The sequence below is a fragment of the Chrysemys picta genome, chromosome 2 (assembly GCF_011386835.1).
Source record: "Chrysemys picta bellii isolate R12L10 chromosome 2, ASM1138683v2, whole genome shotgun sequence".
NCBI classification, from domain to species: Eukaryota; Metazoa; Chordata; order Testudines; family Emydidae; genus Chrysemys; species Chrysemys picta.
Genome location: NC_088792.1, coordinates 1,757,490 through 1,774,280, shown reverse-complemented (window position 1 = coordinate 1,774,280; position 16,791 = coordinate 1,757,490). Strand labels below are relative to the sequence as shown.

The following is a 16,791-nucleotide window of genomic DNA, read 5'->3' as shown; positions in this document are numbered from 1 at the left end:
GTCACCTCCCTCTGCTTCCTCTCCAGGCACATTCTCTCCTCCTCAGTTCCCCTCACTGACTTCTGCTCTGTTACCACGTCCAATCCAAGCGCTGTGGGCCTGAGCCCCATTGCCCTGCACCGTGTCACTCACCCCAGTGCAAAGGGGATGTAAAGCACTGCCCAGTGGAATGAAAGTGCTTCACCCCCCAGTGTGCACTGGTGTAATTCACTTCACAAAGTGCCGGGCGACAGGAAATCAGAGCCAGTGAGTGAAACCCGCGTGTTCTATGTATTGTCCCCCTGTAACCTGCTTCCTTGGGTTCATCTCTCGCTCTCGCTCTGTGGCTCTGTCTCGCTGCGTTCTCTCACTGCCCAGTCCTACGTTTCATCTCTCCTCAGACAGCTCCTCCGGATCTCACCCCCCAGACCATGTACGAATCCTGCTGCTCCTGCCTCCACAATGTCTGTAAGATCCAACCTTTCCTCTCCAGCCTGACTGCTAAACCTCGTCCTCCCCGATCATCTCTGACTGCAACCTCCTCATCTCTGGCCTCCCCAATACCCACATCACTACTCCCCAATACAAAATGCTGCTGCCCTGATACTTCCCAGCCTGTCATTCTGACCCGACAATTCCCTCTTTCGATCTCTCCACTGGCTCTTCCCTACTTCACTGCATGTGGTTCAAACTTCTTGTCCTCACCTTCACAGCCAGTCTTCACCCCTTAATCCCTTATCACGTCACCCGCCATCCCCTCTGCAGCACCAGGAATGCCAGTCTCAGTGCCCACTCATCTGCTTCTGCCAAACCCGCTCCGTGCCTGCTCCCGTGATACCCTCCACTCTGGGAATGCCCTGTCCAGCCAGCTCACCGAGTCGTCACCCGCTCCTCACGTTTCCTTCCAGGAGACCCACAAGGAGTCCGCGAACAACACTGATTATTGCATGCATGCATCCGAAGAAGTGAGGTTTTTACTCACGAAAGCTTATGCCCAAATAAATCTGTTAGTCTTTAAGGTGCCACCAGACTCCTTGTTGTTTTTGTAGATACAGACTAACACGGCTACCCCCCGATACTTGACACTGATTATTATTTAATTTAAAAAAAATAAGACTAAGCTGCTTGTGGCAGGGACTGTGTGTGTGTGTGTGTGTGTGTGTGTGTGTGTGTGTGTGTGTGTGTGTATGTGCACACACGGGTCTCCAATGTGTCTGTGCAGCACCTAAAACAGTGAGGCCTCGATTCTGATAAAAGATAAATAATAAAAAGTTCAGAGGAAGTCCCCAAGAGGTGCAGGTGTCTGTATGGCTGTAACCTTCCTTCTTCCATGCCCCCTCCCTCCCTTTGGTTGGGTACCCGTATTGGTCACATCGTTCTAAACTCAGATTGGATCTATCTGAGGTGGGGACCAAGTTCTTCCATTTGTAGCCCACGATGTTCAGAAGTGGCTAGTGACTGTGGGTGCCTCAGTTTTCAGGTGCCCAATTGGAGACACTTAAAGGGGCCTGATTTCCAGGGGTGGGGGCTCAGCACATTCTGGGAGTCAGGCTCCTCTGAGCTGGGTCAAGCTGGGCCCCCAGCCCCACGAGTCACTTTTGACAATCTTGGCCATAGTGTGAAGTGCCCAGAACTTTGGGGCTGTAAAAACACCAATTGCTATTAACAAACAACCGATGAGAATTTTCAATGCAGTCACTGCTGTCACAAGTCCTTCTGTCAAATGCTGAACCCAAGTTTCAAACCCACAGAGAACACTGTACCTTGGAGCTGCTAATTCAGCTCGGAGACCCAACGTGTATTTGTCCTTCAGAGTGCGCTGGTCCCTGCAGCCTGTCCACCGCAGCCGTGGGACTTTCACAGAAAAGTATGTGGTTATATGGTTTATATGGTTTCATCTATTTATAATCCAGTTTCGGATTCGATCTGACACAGTTAAACTGTTTTACATTTCACTTTCTATATGGGGTCATGCCCAGGACCTTTAGGAATTGCTTGGTCAGTGAACTAAATTTACAGGAAAACAGCTTGGAGCTTTGCATGGTGACAGGTTTCAGAGGGGAGCCGGGTTAGTCTCTATCAGCAAAAACAACACCTTCTGGCACCTTAGAGAATAACACATTTATTTGGTGCCACAAGGACTCCTCGTTGTTTTAGCTTGGAGCTGATTTACCAGACTTGCTTTCTCAGATCAGTTCTCAGAAAACGAGACCCCAGGAGACAATCTGGCAAGCGCAGCTCTGTTCATGGTTACTCGGGGGGGCGAGTTGTATGGGCCACTGGTGCCTGGGCTCAAGGAAATTCAGGGCCCAGGGGTCCGGCTCCACAAATGTTCGGGACCACGCCTCTTCCCTGGCTCAGCCTGCCGCCCCTGCATCCTCTCCCCCGAGGATCCCCCAGCCCTGTGTACTGCCCCCGCATCTCCCCCGCCTGCCATCCCCACGCACCCCCTGCCTGCCATCCCCATGCGTCCCTGCACCCCACCTGCACCCCAACCCTGTGTCCCAGCCCAGAGCCTGCACCCAGCACCCAAACCCCCTCCCAGAGTCTGCTCCCCAAACCCCCTCCTGCACCAAAACTCCCTCCCAGAGCCTGCACCCGCTCCTGCACCCCAACCCCCTGCCCCAGACCAGAGCTGCACCCCACACACTCTCCCACAACCAAACTTCCTCCCAGAGCTTTAAGCTGGGTTTGGGGGCGGGGCTTGCATTCTGGGCACCACCAAAAATGATATGAGGGGGAAAGGAGTCCAGGAGAGCTGGCTGTATTTTAAAGAATCCTTATTGAGGTTGCAGGAAAAAACCATCCCGATGTGTAGAAAGAACAGTAAATATGGCAGGCGACCAGCTTGGCTAAACAGTGAAATCCTTGCTGACCTTAAACACAAAAAAGAAGCTTACAAGAAGTGGAAGATTGGACAAATGACCAGGGAGGTGTATAAAAATATTGTTCAGGCATGCAGGAGTGAAATCAGGAAGGCCAAATCACACTTGGAGTTGCAGTTAGCAAGAGATGTTAAGAGTAACAAGAAGGGTTTCTTCAGGTATGTTAGCAACAAGAAGAAAGTCAAGGAAAGTGTGGGCCCCTTACTGAATAAGGGAGGCAAACTAGTGACAGAGGATGTGGAAGAAGCTAATGTACTCAATGATTTTTTTGCCTCTGTCTTCACGAACAAGGTCAGCTCCCAGACTACTGCACTGGGCAGCACGGTATGGGGAGAAGGTGACCAGCCCTCTGTGGAGAAAGAAGTGGTTCGGGACTATTTAGAAAAACTGGACAAGCACAAGTCCATGGGGCCGGATGCGCTGCATCCGAGGGTGCTAAAGGAGTTGGCGGATGTGATTGCAGAGCCATTGGCCATTATCTTTGAAAACTCATGGCGATCGGGGGAGGTCCCGGATGACTGGAAAAAGGCTAATGTAGTGCCCATCTTTAAAAAAGGGAAGAAGGAGGATCTGGGAAACTACAGGCCAGTCAGCCTCACCTCAGTCCCTGGAAAAATCACGGAGCAGGTCCTCAAGGAATCAATTCTGAAGCACTTAGAGGAGAGGAAAGTGATCAGGAACAGTCAGCATGGATTCACCAAGGGCAAGTCATGCGTGACTAACCTAATTGCCTTCTATGATGAGATAACTGGGTCTGTGGATGAGGGGAAAGCAGTGGATGTGTTATTCCTTGACTTTAGCAAAGCTTTTGATACGGTCTCCCACAGTATTCTTGACAGCAAGTTAAAGAAGTATGGGCTGGATGAATGGACTATAAGGTGGATAGAAAGCTGGCTGGATTGTCGGGCTCAACGGGTAGTGATCAATGGCTCCATGTCTAGTTGGCAGCCGATTTCAAGAGGAGTGCCCCAAGGGTCGGTCCTGGGGCCAGTTTTGTTCAGGATCTTCATTAATGATCTGGAGGATGGTATGGACTGCACTCTCAGCAAGTTTGCAGATGACACTAAACTGGGAGGAGCGGTAGATACGCTGTAGCGTGGGGATAGGATACAGAGGGACCTAGACAAATTAGAGGATTGGGACAAAAGAAACCTGAAGAGGTTCAACAAGGACAAGGTTCAACGGAAGAATTCCATTCCCTGCTACAGACTAGGGACCGAGTGGCTAGGCAGCAGTTCTGCAGAAAAGGACCTAGGGGTTACAGTGGACGAGAAGCTGGATATGAGTCCACAGTGTGCCCTTGTTGCCAAGAAGGCTAACGGCATTTTGGGCTGTATAAGTAGGGGCATTGCCAGCAGATCGAGGAACGTGATCGTTCCCCTTTATTCGACATTGGTGAGGCCTCACCTGGAGTACTGTGTCCAGTTCTGGGCCCCACACTACAAGAAGGGTGTGGAAAAATTGGAGAATCCAGCAGAGGGCAACAAAAATGATTAGGGGGCTGGAGCACATGACTTATGAGGAGAGGCTGAGGGAACTGGGATTATTTAGTCTGCAGAAGAGAAGAATGAGGGGGGATTTGATAGCTACTTTCAACCAGCTGAAAGGGGGGTTCCAAAGAGGATGGATCTAGACTGTTCTCAGTGGTACCAGATGACAGAACAAGGAGTAATGGTCTCAAGTTGCAGTGGGGGAGGTTTAGATTGGATATTAGGAAATACTTTTTCACTAGGATGGTGGTGAAGCACTGGAATGGATTACCTAGGGAGGTGGTGGAATGTCCTTCCTTAGAAGTTTTTAAAGTCAGGCTTGACAAAGCCCTGGCTGGGATGATTTAGTTGGGATTAGGTCCTGCTTTGAGCAGGGGGTTGGACTAGATGACCTCCTGAGGTCCCTTCCAACCCTGATATTCTATGATTCTATGATTCTGTGATACAAACCTGCCGCTCCTGCGGGCTCTCTGGTACCCAGCTTCACCTGTCCCTCAAGGTGACCCTCTGGGAGGAACATTGAGCTCAGGGCATTCTCTTGTCATAGCCTGACGTATGTCTGCTGTACATGGTGGAGAGGTGTGCTCAGTACACAGTGAAGTGATCTACCTGCCTCTGGAAATTTCCACCACATGCGTCTGACGAAGTGGGTATTCACCCACGAAAGCTTATGCTCCAATATGTCTGTTAGTCTATAAGGTGCCACAGGACCCCCTGTTGCTTTTTAGTGAAGTGAGAGTATCTGAGGCTATAAAGACCCACAGCGATGTTGCATTTGAAGCTTATTCTCTTCATCATGAGCCACATTCCCTCCTTTGTTCTCTTTCCCTGTGTATGAGGCAAGTACAGTGACTGGGCCTGTTGAATGGACACCCATCTGTCAGCGTCTCGCAGCCACCTCCAAGTCAGCTACCGAATGCAGGATCCAACCTCCCTGAGCTCATCTGCAAAGCCCCGAGCTGGGCAACATTTCAGTACTTTTAAAAGCCCCGTTCCTGCTGTGCTACTTACAGTGAACTGAGGTGATTGTATGTAAATTGCCTACTGCTGTTCCCCTTCTCCTAGCCTCTCTCTACTGGTGTCATAACTATCAAGGGAAGGGTAACAGCCCTCCTGTGTACAGTACTAGAAAACCCCTCCTGGCCAGAGACTCCAAAATCCCTTTACCTGTAAAGGGTTAAGAAGCTCAGGTAACCTGGCTGGCATCTGACCCAAAGGACCAATAAGGGGACAAGATACTTTCAAATCTTGGTGGGGGGAAGGCTTTTGTTTGTGCTCTTTGTTTGGGAAGTTGTTCGCTCTTGGGACTAAGAGGGACCAGACATCAATCCAGGTTCTCCACATCTTTCTGAACAAGTCTCTCCTATTTCAAACTTGTAAGTAGATAGCCAGGCAAGGCGTGTTAGTTTATCTTTGTTTTCTCAACTTGTAAATGTACCTTTTACTAGAGTGTTTATCTTTGTTTGCTGTACTTTGAACCTAAGGCTAGAAGGGGGGGTCCTCTGGGCTCTTTAAGTTTGATTACCCTGTAAAGTTATTTTTCATACTGATTTTACAGAGACGATTTTTACCTTTTTCTTTAATTAAAAGCCTTTTTTTTAAGAACCTGATTGATTTTCCTTGTTTTTAGATCCAAGGGGGTTGGATCTGTATTCACCAGAGTTGGTGGGAGGAAGGAGGGGAATGGTTAATTTCTCCTTGTTTTAGATCCAAGGGGGTTGGATCTGTATTCACCAGGGAATTGGTGAAGGTCTCTCAAGGCTACCCAGGGAAGGGAATTAGCTTTGGGATGGTGGCAGCGGACCAGATCTAAGCTGGTAGTTAAGCTTAGAAGTTTTCATGCAGGCCCCTACATTTGTTCCCTAAAGTTCAAAGTGGGGAAGCAGCCTTGACAACTGGTCTGTCCTTAGACTGGGAGCACCTTGGAACAAGGACCACCCGTGCCATAGCACAAGCTAGCTCTGATCTAGTGCCTCTGTCAGGAGATCTCCAGGCGCCTTACCAAGGAGGGGAGTGTCCCTGAGGCCTGGAGGGGTGAAGTGGCTTCCCCAGGGTCATCCAGCAGCAGAACAGGGAATGGAGTCCAGGCCCCCTGAGTCCCAGTCTAGTGCTTTATCCACTAGGCCATGTTGCCTCCCATTAATTCTTGAGTGATTGGAGGGCACCTAGCCCACAATGGGGGCAACTGTAAGTGAGTTATAACGAAGCGTATCCATATACAATTACATTCAACCTCCTCACTGAAAGACTCCTACCAAACCCTGTGACTAAACTTTGGAAAGGGGAATTGGGGGTGGGGAGTGAGGAGAAATGAGGAAGTTGGTTAAAAAGGCTCCATTGCTTAATAAACAGCCTTTATGCTGACCCTGAGGATTTTAATGTCCATATCAAACACTAGGGAAATTAAACCCTCAGACGCAGCGCAGAGGCTATGTGACACCTCAGCACTTCAGGCCTCTCCAGGAGCCTCCAACCCCAAGGGTGCAAAGCCTGATTGTTCCCCCTGCCCGAGTGACTCTGGGACCCACCTTAGCTCCCTGGAGCCTTCCTGCTCCTTGGGCGGATGGTAAATCTCAGGCCGTAGCGCGCTGGTCTCCTGGGACTGTTCCCCTTTCCCCTTCCGTGGCCTCCAGGCCTCACCCGCTTCATTTACCCCCTCCCCCCCAACGTCCTGACCCGATTGCTAGGGCTCGGGGCCAAAGGCACCTGCCCTCACCCAGCTCCTCGGCCTGAGGCCGGGTTGGCCTTAGGGGTGGGCGGGCTGGGCGACCACCCAGGGCGCATCTTGCTGAGGGGGCACTTCCAGAGCAGGGGTGTCCTGTCCCTCCTCCCCCCATTGCAACTACCCCTGCCCCATCCCTTCTCCCCCTGCCGCTGCCCCTGGCCAAGCTGCTCCTGGGAACCTCCTGTCTGCTGTCTGGGGGGTCGGGGGGGGGGCGATGTCAGGGTGCCTCTATCCCCCGTCCGTGTTCCCTGCCTCCGCTGAGCTGGGGGCGGGGTGGGGGAGGGGGACAAGGGTTTGTGCGGCTGCCTCTGGGGCAGGAGTGGGGACTGGTGGCCACTGCTGCTGGACTGAACAAGCCTTCAGACTAGTGAGTGCTCTGCTTAAAGAGACAGCGCACGGTCTCTCATGCACTCCCCCAACACACACACACTGTCTCACACTCCAACACACACACACTGCCCCAACAGACACTCTCTCTCTCTCTCTCTCTCTCTCATACATACACACATACACACACACACTCTGTCTCTCTCTCATCCACACACACACACTCTCTCTCTCTCACACACACCCTCACACACACCCAACACACACTTTTATTGTAGTTGTTACTTCTTGGTACTTCCTGTCAAAATGCACAATGGTTCAGACCCGACGCCACCAGCACTCCCAGCTATCTCCGTGACACCACAGATTTCCTGAGAAAACTACAATGCATTGGTGACCTCCCAGAAAAGATGCATCCGAAGAAGTGAGGTTTTTACTCATGAAAGCTTATGCCCAAATAAATCTGTTAGTCTTTAAGGTGCCACCAGACTCCTTGTTGTTTCTCCCAGAAAACACCATCCTAGCCACCATGGATGTAGAGGCTCTCTACACAAACATCCCACATACAGATGGAATACAAGCTGTCAGGAACAGTATCCCTGATGATGACACAGCACAACTTATTGCTGAGCTCTGTGACTTTATCCTCACGCACAATTATTTCAAATTTGGTGACAATATATACCTCCAGACCAGTGGCACCGCTATGGGCACCCGCATGGCCCCACAATATGCCAACATTTTTATGGCTGACCTGGAACAACGCTTCCTCAGCTCTCGTCCACTCATGCCCCTTCTCTACCTATGCTATATTGATGACATCTTCATCATCTGGACCCATGGGAAGGAGGCCCTGGAAGAATTCCACCATGCTTTCAACAGCTTCCACCCCACCATCAACCTCAGCCTGGACCAATCTACACGGGAGGTCCACTTCCTGGACACCACCGTACAAATAAGCGATGGCCACATTACCACCACCCTATACCAAAAACCCACCGACCGCTACGCCTACCTTCATGCCTCCAGCTTCCACCCCGGTCACACCACACGATCCATCGTCTACAGCCAAGCACTGAGGTACAATTGCATCTGCTCCAACTCCTCAGACAGAGACCAACACTTACAAGATCTTCACCAAGCATTCTCAAAACTACGATACCCACACAAGGAAATAAAGAAACAAATCAACAGAGCCAGACGTGTCCCCAGAAGCCTCCTGCTACAAGATAGGCCCAGAAGAGAAACCAACAGAACTCCACTGGCCATCACCTACAGTCCTCAGCTTAAACCTCTCCAACGCATCATCAGTGATCTACAACCCATCCTGGACAATGATCCCTCACTTTCACAGACCTTGGGAGGCAGGCCAGTCCTCGCCCACAGACAACCTGCCAACCTTAAGCATATTCTCACCAGCAACCACGCACCGCACCATAACAACTCTAACTCAGGAACCAACCCATGCAACAAACCTCGATGCCAACTCTGCCCACATATCTACACCAGCAACACCATCACTGGACCTAACCAGATCAGCTACAACATCACCGGCTCATTCACCTGCACGTCCACCAATGTTATATATGCCATCATGTGCCAGCAATGCCCCTCTGCTATGTACATTGGCCAAACTGGACAGTCACCACGCAAGAGGATAAATGGACACAAGTCAGATATCAGGAATGGCAATATACAAAAACCTGTAGGAGAACACTTCAACCTCCCTGGCCACACAATAGCAGATGTAAAGGTAGCCATCTTACAGCAAAAAAACTTCAGGACCAGACTCCAAAGAGAAACTGCCGAGCTCCAGTTCATTTGCAAATTTGACACCATCAGATCAGGATTAAACAAAGGCTGTGAATGGCTAGCCAACTACAGAAGCAGTTTCTCCTCCCTTGCTAGCAGAGCACCTCACCCTCCCTGATTGAACTAACCTCGTTATCTCCACACTGATTTATACCTGCCTCTGGAGATTTCCATTACTTGCATCTGAAGAAGTGAGGTTCTTACCCACGAAAGCTTATGCTCCCAGTACTTCTGTTAGTCTCAAAGGTCCCACAGGACCCTCTGTTGCTATTTATTAACAGTTACCAAAACAGACTGCACACGCTGACCAGGGCCGGCTCTAGGCACCAGAGCCCCAAGCATGTGCTTGGGGGGGCACTTTCCAAGGGGCAGCACTCCGGCCCCCTCCCCCCCCCCTTTTTTTTTTTTTTTGCTTGGGGCGCAAAAAGCCGGAGCCGGCCCTGAACCAAGATGTTCCCTGTCAGCTGAGGCTTTCAGGCAGAGCTGGAACTGACGCTGCAGTTCTGGATTCAGTCGCTAGATGGCGCTCACAGCAGCCGGAGTCGCACAGGCTGGATGCAGTTCAGGCTGCCCGGCCGCTGGAGAGCCGGAGCGTCATCCCCCGGAGCTGAGCCCGGAGCGTCATCCCCCGGAGCTGAGCCCGGAGCGTCACCCCCGGAGCTGAGCCCGGAGCGTCATCCCCCGGAGCTGAGCCCGGAGCGTCACCCCCGTAGCTGAGCCCGAAGCATCATTCCCGGAGCTGAGCCCGGAGCGTCACCCCCGGAGCTGAGCCCGGAGCGTCGTCCCCGGAGCTGAGCCCGGAGCGTCACCCCCGGAGCTGAGCCCGGAGCGTCATCCCCCGGAGCTGAGCCCGGAGCGTCACCCCCGGAGCTGAGCCCGGAGCGTCATCCCCCGGAGCTGAGCCCGGAGCGTCACCCCCGGAGCTGAGCCCGAAGCATCATTCCCGGAGCTGAGCCCGGAGCGTCACCCCCGGAGCTGAGCCCGGAGCGTCACCCCCCGGAGCTGAGCCCGCAGCGTCGTCCCTGGAGCTGAGCCCGGAGCGTCGTCCCCGGAGCTGAGCCCGGAGCGTCACCCCCGGAGCTGAGCCCGGAGCATCATTCCCGGAGCTGAGCCCGGGCTGCGGCTGCTGGAGAGCCGGAGCATCATCGCCGGAGCTGAGCCCGGAGCGTCATCTCCGGAGCTGAGCCTGGAGCGTCACCCCCGGAGCTGAGCCCGGAGCGTCACCCCCGGAGCTGAGCCCGGAGCGTCATCCCCCGGGGTGAGCCCGGAGCGTCACCCCCGGAGCTGAGCCCGGAGCGTCACCCCCCGGAGCTGAGCCCGGGCTGCGGCCGCTGGAGAGCCGGAGCATCATCGCCGGAGCTGAGCCCGGCTGTGGCAGCAAGAGGGGCTGAGCTCCAGACCGGGGGATGATGCTCTGGCTCTCCAGCGGCCGGGCAGTCTGTGCGTGAGGAGCCGGGGAGGGAGGGAAGAGTGGCCCGGGATGCAGGGAGCAAGGAGGGGTCCTGCTGCCACCGCTGCTCTGCTCTGAGTCTCCCCAGGGCAGCGCGGTGTTTCCCCGCCCAAGGGGGCTGTGCAGGGCGCTGACGGGCTGGGCAGGGGGCGCGGATCCCGGCTCGCGAGCTGTCAGGACAAGTGGCTGAGCAGCCCGAGCTGCCAGGGAACTGCCGCCGCCCCCTCCTGACTCTGGACCCAGTCCGCCACGCACCTCCCCCCCTCAGCCCCGCGCTGCCTGCCCTGGGCGGGGAGAGGCAGAGCCCGGCTCCGAGCGGGGCAGCGGGGGATACTGCCCTGCCGGGGGACCCCCGCAGCTCGGGCATCTGGGGGTCAGTGTCTGTCCTCTCGGCTCTGCCTGCACGGGGCTGGGGAAGCAGCTGTCAGCGCCTGCCCCTCTCAGTCCTTGTACCCCCATCCGCTCACAGCCCCTCCACTTGTACCTCCACCCAGCCCTCCTTCGCCACACCCCTTCCCCTTGTATGCTCCCTTCATCCGCACCGCTCCCCTTGTACCTTCCCCCAGCCCTCTCCTCCCGCACCCCCTTCCCCTGCACCTCTTCTCCCGTAACCCTCCTGATAATCCCTCTCCTCCTCCACCCTCCTCCGTGAGTACATCACACCCCGCTTCTCTGCCAGTGTAGAGCCCCCAAGCACTCCCGCACCCGCTCCTCTGCCTGAACCATCTTTACTAGATCCCCATCCCTTTCCGGGTACAAGGTTTGAGGGTTAGTCTCTATGCCTTCCACGTGCATTTGGAGCACTACAGATGGGGTTGCGGGGGATGGGGGGGCGAGATTTATACTAAAGTGAAATAAAAATAGGAGAAACGGTTTGATCCCACTGCAAGTGTAAACGGGGATTGCTGTGGTGAACGAGGAGGTCACGTTTGGGAGGGGGAGCCCAGGGCTGGGGCGGCAGGGTGTGCTGGTGGGGGAGGACACTGGGGGGGGGGAGTGCCCAGGGCTGGGGTGGGGGGCAGCCAAAATTTCTTTTGCTGGGGGTGGCAAAAAACCTAGAGCTGGCCCTGGCTTCAGGGAGTAGGAATGGATCCACATGTGTGAAACATTTAGGCCTTGGCTACACTTGCAGACGTACAGCGCTGTGAGTTAAACCTGTCTCCGTGCAGCTGAGTAGGGAGAGCGCTGCAGTCTGTCCACACTGACAGCCGCCCAGCGCACTGTCGTGGCCACATTTGCAGCATTTGCTGCGCCATTGGGAGCGGTGCATTATGGGCAGCTATCCCACAGAGCCCCTTTTCCCATTCTGGCGCCGTGGGTTGTGGGAAGGGGACGTGGGTGCAAGGCATTCTGGGTCCTGTCCCAACGCCCCGTGATGCATCGCTTCGCATCCCAGAAATCCCTTTGTTTCCGTCCACCTTTGGCGCCATCTTTCAACGGTTTCTGTGCAGCGCGATCTGTCTGCGGGAAATGGAGCCCGAACTGCTGAGGCGTATGCTGACGAGTCTCGCCAGCACGTCACGTTTGGCTGTCGAACTATTCCTTAAGATCCAAAGTGACAGTGAGAGTGAGGGTGAGGAGTCCAACGATGCTATCGAGCCGCGTAACGCGTACGACACGAAATTGCTTGTGGCATTCATGGACATGCTCAGTACCGTGGAACGCTGCTTTTGGGCTCGGGAAACAAGCACCGAGTGGTGGGATCACATCGTCATGGAAGTGTGGGATGACGAGCAGTGGCTGCAGAACTTTCAGATGAGAAAAGCCACTTTCATGGGACTGTGTGAGGAGCTCGCCCCCACCCTGCGGCGCAAGGACACGAGATTGAGTGCTGCCCTGCCAGTGGAGAAGCGGGTGGCTATTGCAATCTGGAAGCTGGCAACTCCAGACAGCTACCGGTCGGTCGCAAACCAGTTTGGAGTGGGAAAGTTGACTGTTGGAATCGTGTTGATGCAAGTTTGCAAGGCCATAAATCACATCCCACTCAGAAGAACCGTGACTCTGGGTAATGTGCAGGAAATAGTGGATGGCTTTGCACAAATGGGGTTCTCTAACTGTGGAGGGGCGATAGATGGGATGCACATTCCTATTCTGGCACCACCCCACATAGCATCCGAGTACGTTAATCGGAAGGGGTATTTCTCTGTGGTTCTCCAGGCGCTTGTGGATCACCATGGGCGTTTCATTGACATTAACGCAGGCTGGCTCGGAAAGGTGCATGACGCAAGCATCTTTCGGAACACTTGGCTGTTCAGGAAGCTGCAGGATGGGACTTTTTTCCCAGAGCGGAAGATCACGGTAGGGGAAGTTGAAATGCCCATTGTGATCCTTGGAGATCCCACTTACCCGTTAATGCCGTGGCTCATGAAACCCTACACAGGGAGCCTCGACAGCAGCAAGGAACGGTTCAACTACAGGCTGAGCCGGTGCCGAATGACTGTGGAGTGTGCCTTTGGCCGTTTAAAGGCCCGCTGGCGATCTCTGTATGGGAAGCTGGACTTGGCCGAAAGCAGCATCCCCGCGGTTATATCTGCGTGCTGTGCCCTCCATAATATTTGTGAAGGGAAGGGTGAAAGCTTCACTCAGGCATGGACCTCCGAGGTTCAACACCTGCAGGCTGAATTTGCACAGCCAGAGAGCAGGGCTATTACAGGGGCCCAGCGCGGGGCTGCAAGGATTAGGGATGCCTTGAGGGAGCAATTTGAGGCTGAAAACCAGCAGTGATATCTGGTGCCCTGCATGGGAGTGAAGTGCAGTAGTTCCAATCTTTAGGAATCAGTGTTTGCTAAGCAGACAAGCAGACTTGCAGTGCCTGTTTATTTCCTGGGCTAAGGAGTCTTTTACTTTATGCAATAATAAAGAATGTTTTCAAAGCCAAAGAATCCATTTATTGAAAAGAAAATTTATTTATTGTAAAGAAACACAACTGCTTGGGAATCAGAAAAGGCAAGGGGGTGGAGTGGGGAACGGTACAATCACAGATCCGCGTCTGTCCTGGCTGGTGTGCTGGGCAGTGAGTGCTGCACTTCAGGGCAGCTATACTGCATGGTGATGGGGGTTGAGTGCAGAGGGTAAGGGTCGTGGTTTTCAGGGCTGGGTGGAGAAGATACTGGTGTTGGAGGCAGCGGGTGGCGTGAAGAACACGGAAGTTGGGGAAAGTGGGTTGGAGGTGACAGTGGGGCACAACGGAAAGAGTTCTGGGACAAGGGCTGTGCGGGGGGTGGCGTTTGCGGTACTGCTCCTCTTTCTGCACGGCTACCAGCTCCTGGATAGCGTCTGCTTGGCGCTCCAGGATGCTTATGAGCCGATCCGTGCTTTGCCGCCGGTGCACTGCGTTTTCCTGGCGGATCCTGCTTTCTCTCTCCCTCCAGTTCTGTGCTTTCTCATTCTCTTTAATAGATTGCCGCATCACTTCTTGCAGCATGTCTTCTTTGCTTTTTCGCAGTCTCTTCCTGAGTCTTTGCAGTCTCTGAGGAGGCGATAAGAGGGACAGCTGAGGTCTTAAGGTTGATGCAGCTGTATAGGCAAAATGCAACATTTAACAGAGGCAGCATTGTTTATACCAGACAGAGTAATGATTCCCCCCGCACTTAAGGAGTAGAAAACACACAGGGTCTACACAATAGCATAATTTTCCCATCCGAAACAGAGCACACATATCCCACGGGAGCCTCAAAATGGTGAGTAATGGGGACTGATTGTTTCAGGGCTGCACTGTCCTCTGGGTTTCTGTACCTTGGGGAGAGCCAACAGCTTCAGGGGGCACCTACACTGAACACTGTCCCAACCTTTTCCACAGGAGTTCGTCCTGGACGATATCTCGCTGCTGAGGGTGACCTGGGAAGCAAGGGAGGGTCTTCTACTGCAATGCGGCTTCCGCCCTGGCCCATATGCAACTTGCCTGTGTGCAGCAATGGTCCCCCGCCCCTCGCGGCACAGTGGCGCGGACATGTTAGCCTGGCTGGGACAAGGACCACGGTGGCTCTCCCAATAAACCTGCCCAAGCGCATTGCACATGTTCTGGATGAGACATTCGAAGAGATTATCGAGGCCGATTACCGCGATGTGATAAACCACATCAATGCACTATTCCGCATCTAGGCATGCCTAACCCTCCTCTCCCAAAGAGCCCGCACCGAAAAAATTCCTTCCCGAAAAAAAAACCGCTTACCGGGAACCTGCACTTCTGTTTGTCCTCCACCAAGTACCGGCCGCTGCGACTGGCTATCTTCCTCCTGTCTCGAGAAGAGCTCCTGGCTGCATGGCTCCAGGGATTCCGGGGTGTCTCCATCCGGCCCACCACCATCACTCCCGTTTTCCTCCTCCTCCTCCTCCTGCTCTTCCTCCTCCCCCGCCCCACTGGCTCTGAAGTGTCCATGGTGGTGCTCGGAGTGGAGGTGGGGTTAACCCCAAGTATCGCATCCAGCTCTTTGTAGAATCGGCAGGTCGCGGGGGGAGCACCCGAGCGGCTGTTTGCGTCGCGGGCTTTGCGGTAGGCACTCCGCAGCTCCTTCACTTTAATCCTGCACTGCAGGGTGTCCCGGTCATGGCCCCTTTCCATCATGTCCTTTGATACCTTCCCGAAGGTATCGTAATTCCTACGGCTGGAGTGCAGCTGGGACTGGACAGCTTCCTCCCCCCAAACACTGATGAGGTCCAGCAACTCGCCATTGCTCCATGCTGGGGCGCGCTTGGCGCGTGGAGGCATGGTCACCTGGAAAGATTCGCTGATAGCACTCCACGCCACGCCTGGCCGAGCAAACAGGAAGGGGATTTTTAAAATTCCCGGGGAATGTAAAGGGTCGGTCACATGGTTGGTTACCTGAGGCCAGGGCAGTAGAGTTTGAACTGATGACCAGAGTGGCTAGAACAGGCATTGTGGGATACTGCCGAATAATTCTGGGGTCCATTCACAGCGCATTGGGCGGCCACACTGGCGCCGCAGCTCTGCAGCGGCAGCGCAATACTCGCTGTTCCTCTCGGGGACGTGGAGTACATGCAGCGCTGCAACCACGGAGATACAGTGCTGCAAATGCCTTGCCAGTGTGGACGGGGAGTGAGTTACAGTGCTGGGGGCGGCTATATAGCGCTGTAACTCACAAGTGTAGCCAAGGCCTTTGTTTCGGTCTTCACCGAGAAGTCTGAAGGAATGCCTAACATAGTGAATGCTAATGGGAAGGGGGTAGGTTTAGCAGATAAAATAAAAAAAGAACAAGTTAAAAATCACTTAGAAAAGTTAAATGCCTGCAAGTCACCAGGGCCCGATGAAATGCATCCTAGAATACTCAAGGAGCTAATAGAGGAGGTATCTGAGCCTCTAGCTATTATCTTTGGAAAATCATGGGAGATGGGAGAGATTCCAGAAGACTGGAAAAGGGCAAATATAGTGCCCATCTATAAAAAGGGAAATAAAAACAACCCAGGAAACTACAGACTACTTAGTTTAACTTCTATGCCAGGGAAGATAATGGAGCAAGTAATTAAGGAAATCATCTGCAAACATTTGGAAGGTGGTAAGATGATAGGGAATAGCCAGCATGGATTTGTGAAGGACAAATTGTGTCAAACCAATCTGATAGCTTTCTTTGATAGGATAACGAGCCTTGTGGATAAGGGTGAAGCTGTGGATGTGGTATACCTAGACTTTAGTAAGGCATTTGATACGGTCTCGCATGATATTCTTATTGATAAACTAGGCAAATACAATTTAGATGGGGCTACTATAAGGTGGGTGCATAACTGGCTGGATAACCGTACTCAGAGAGTAGTTATCAATGGTTCCCAATTCTGCTGGAAAGGTATAACAAGTGGGGTTCCGCAGGGGTCTGTTTTGGGACTGGCTCTGTTCAATATCTTCATTAACGACTTAGATATTGGCATAGAAAGTGCGCTTATTAAGTTTGCAGTTTATACCAAACTGGGAGGGATTGCAACTGCTTTGGAGGACAGGGTCATAATTCAAAATGATCTGGACAAATTGGAGAAATGGGCTGAGATAAACAGGATGAAGTTTAACAAAGACAAATGCAAAGTGCTCCACTTAGGAAGGAAAAATCAGTTTCACACGTACAGAATGGGAAGAGACTGTCTAGGAAGGAGTACGGCAGAAAGGGATCTAGGGGT

General features: G+C 53.2%; 1 protein-coding gene across 2 annotated transcripts in view; it reads right to left on the bottom strand.

Moving 5' to 3' along the window:
- Positions 1–16,791, bottom strand: part of LOC122173213 (stonustoxin subunit alpha-like) — a 56,026-nt gene that overhangs the window by 26,101 nt on the left and 13,134 nt on the right. Inside the window, exon 1 of one of the 2 annotated variants that reach the window (XM_065586515.1) lies at positions 1,743–1,828. The exons of the other annotated variant lie outside the window; for it this stretch is intronic. The gene's annotated coding sequence lies outside the window, so the exon portion shown is untranslated. Of the gene's footprint in view, positions 1–1,742; positions 1,829–16,791 lie in introns of those variants that run through there. 2 annotated transcript variants of the gene reach the window in all.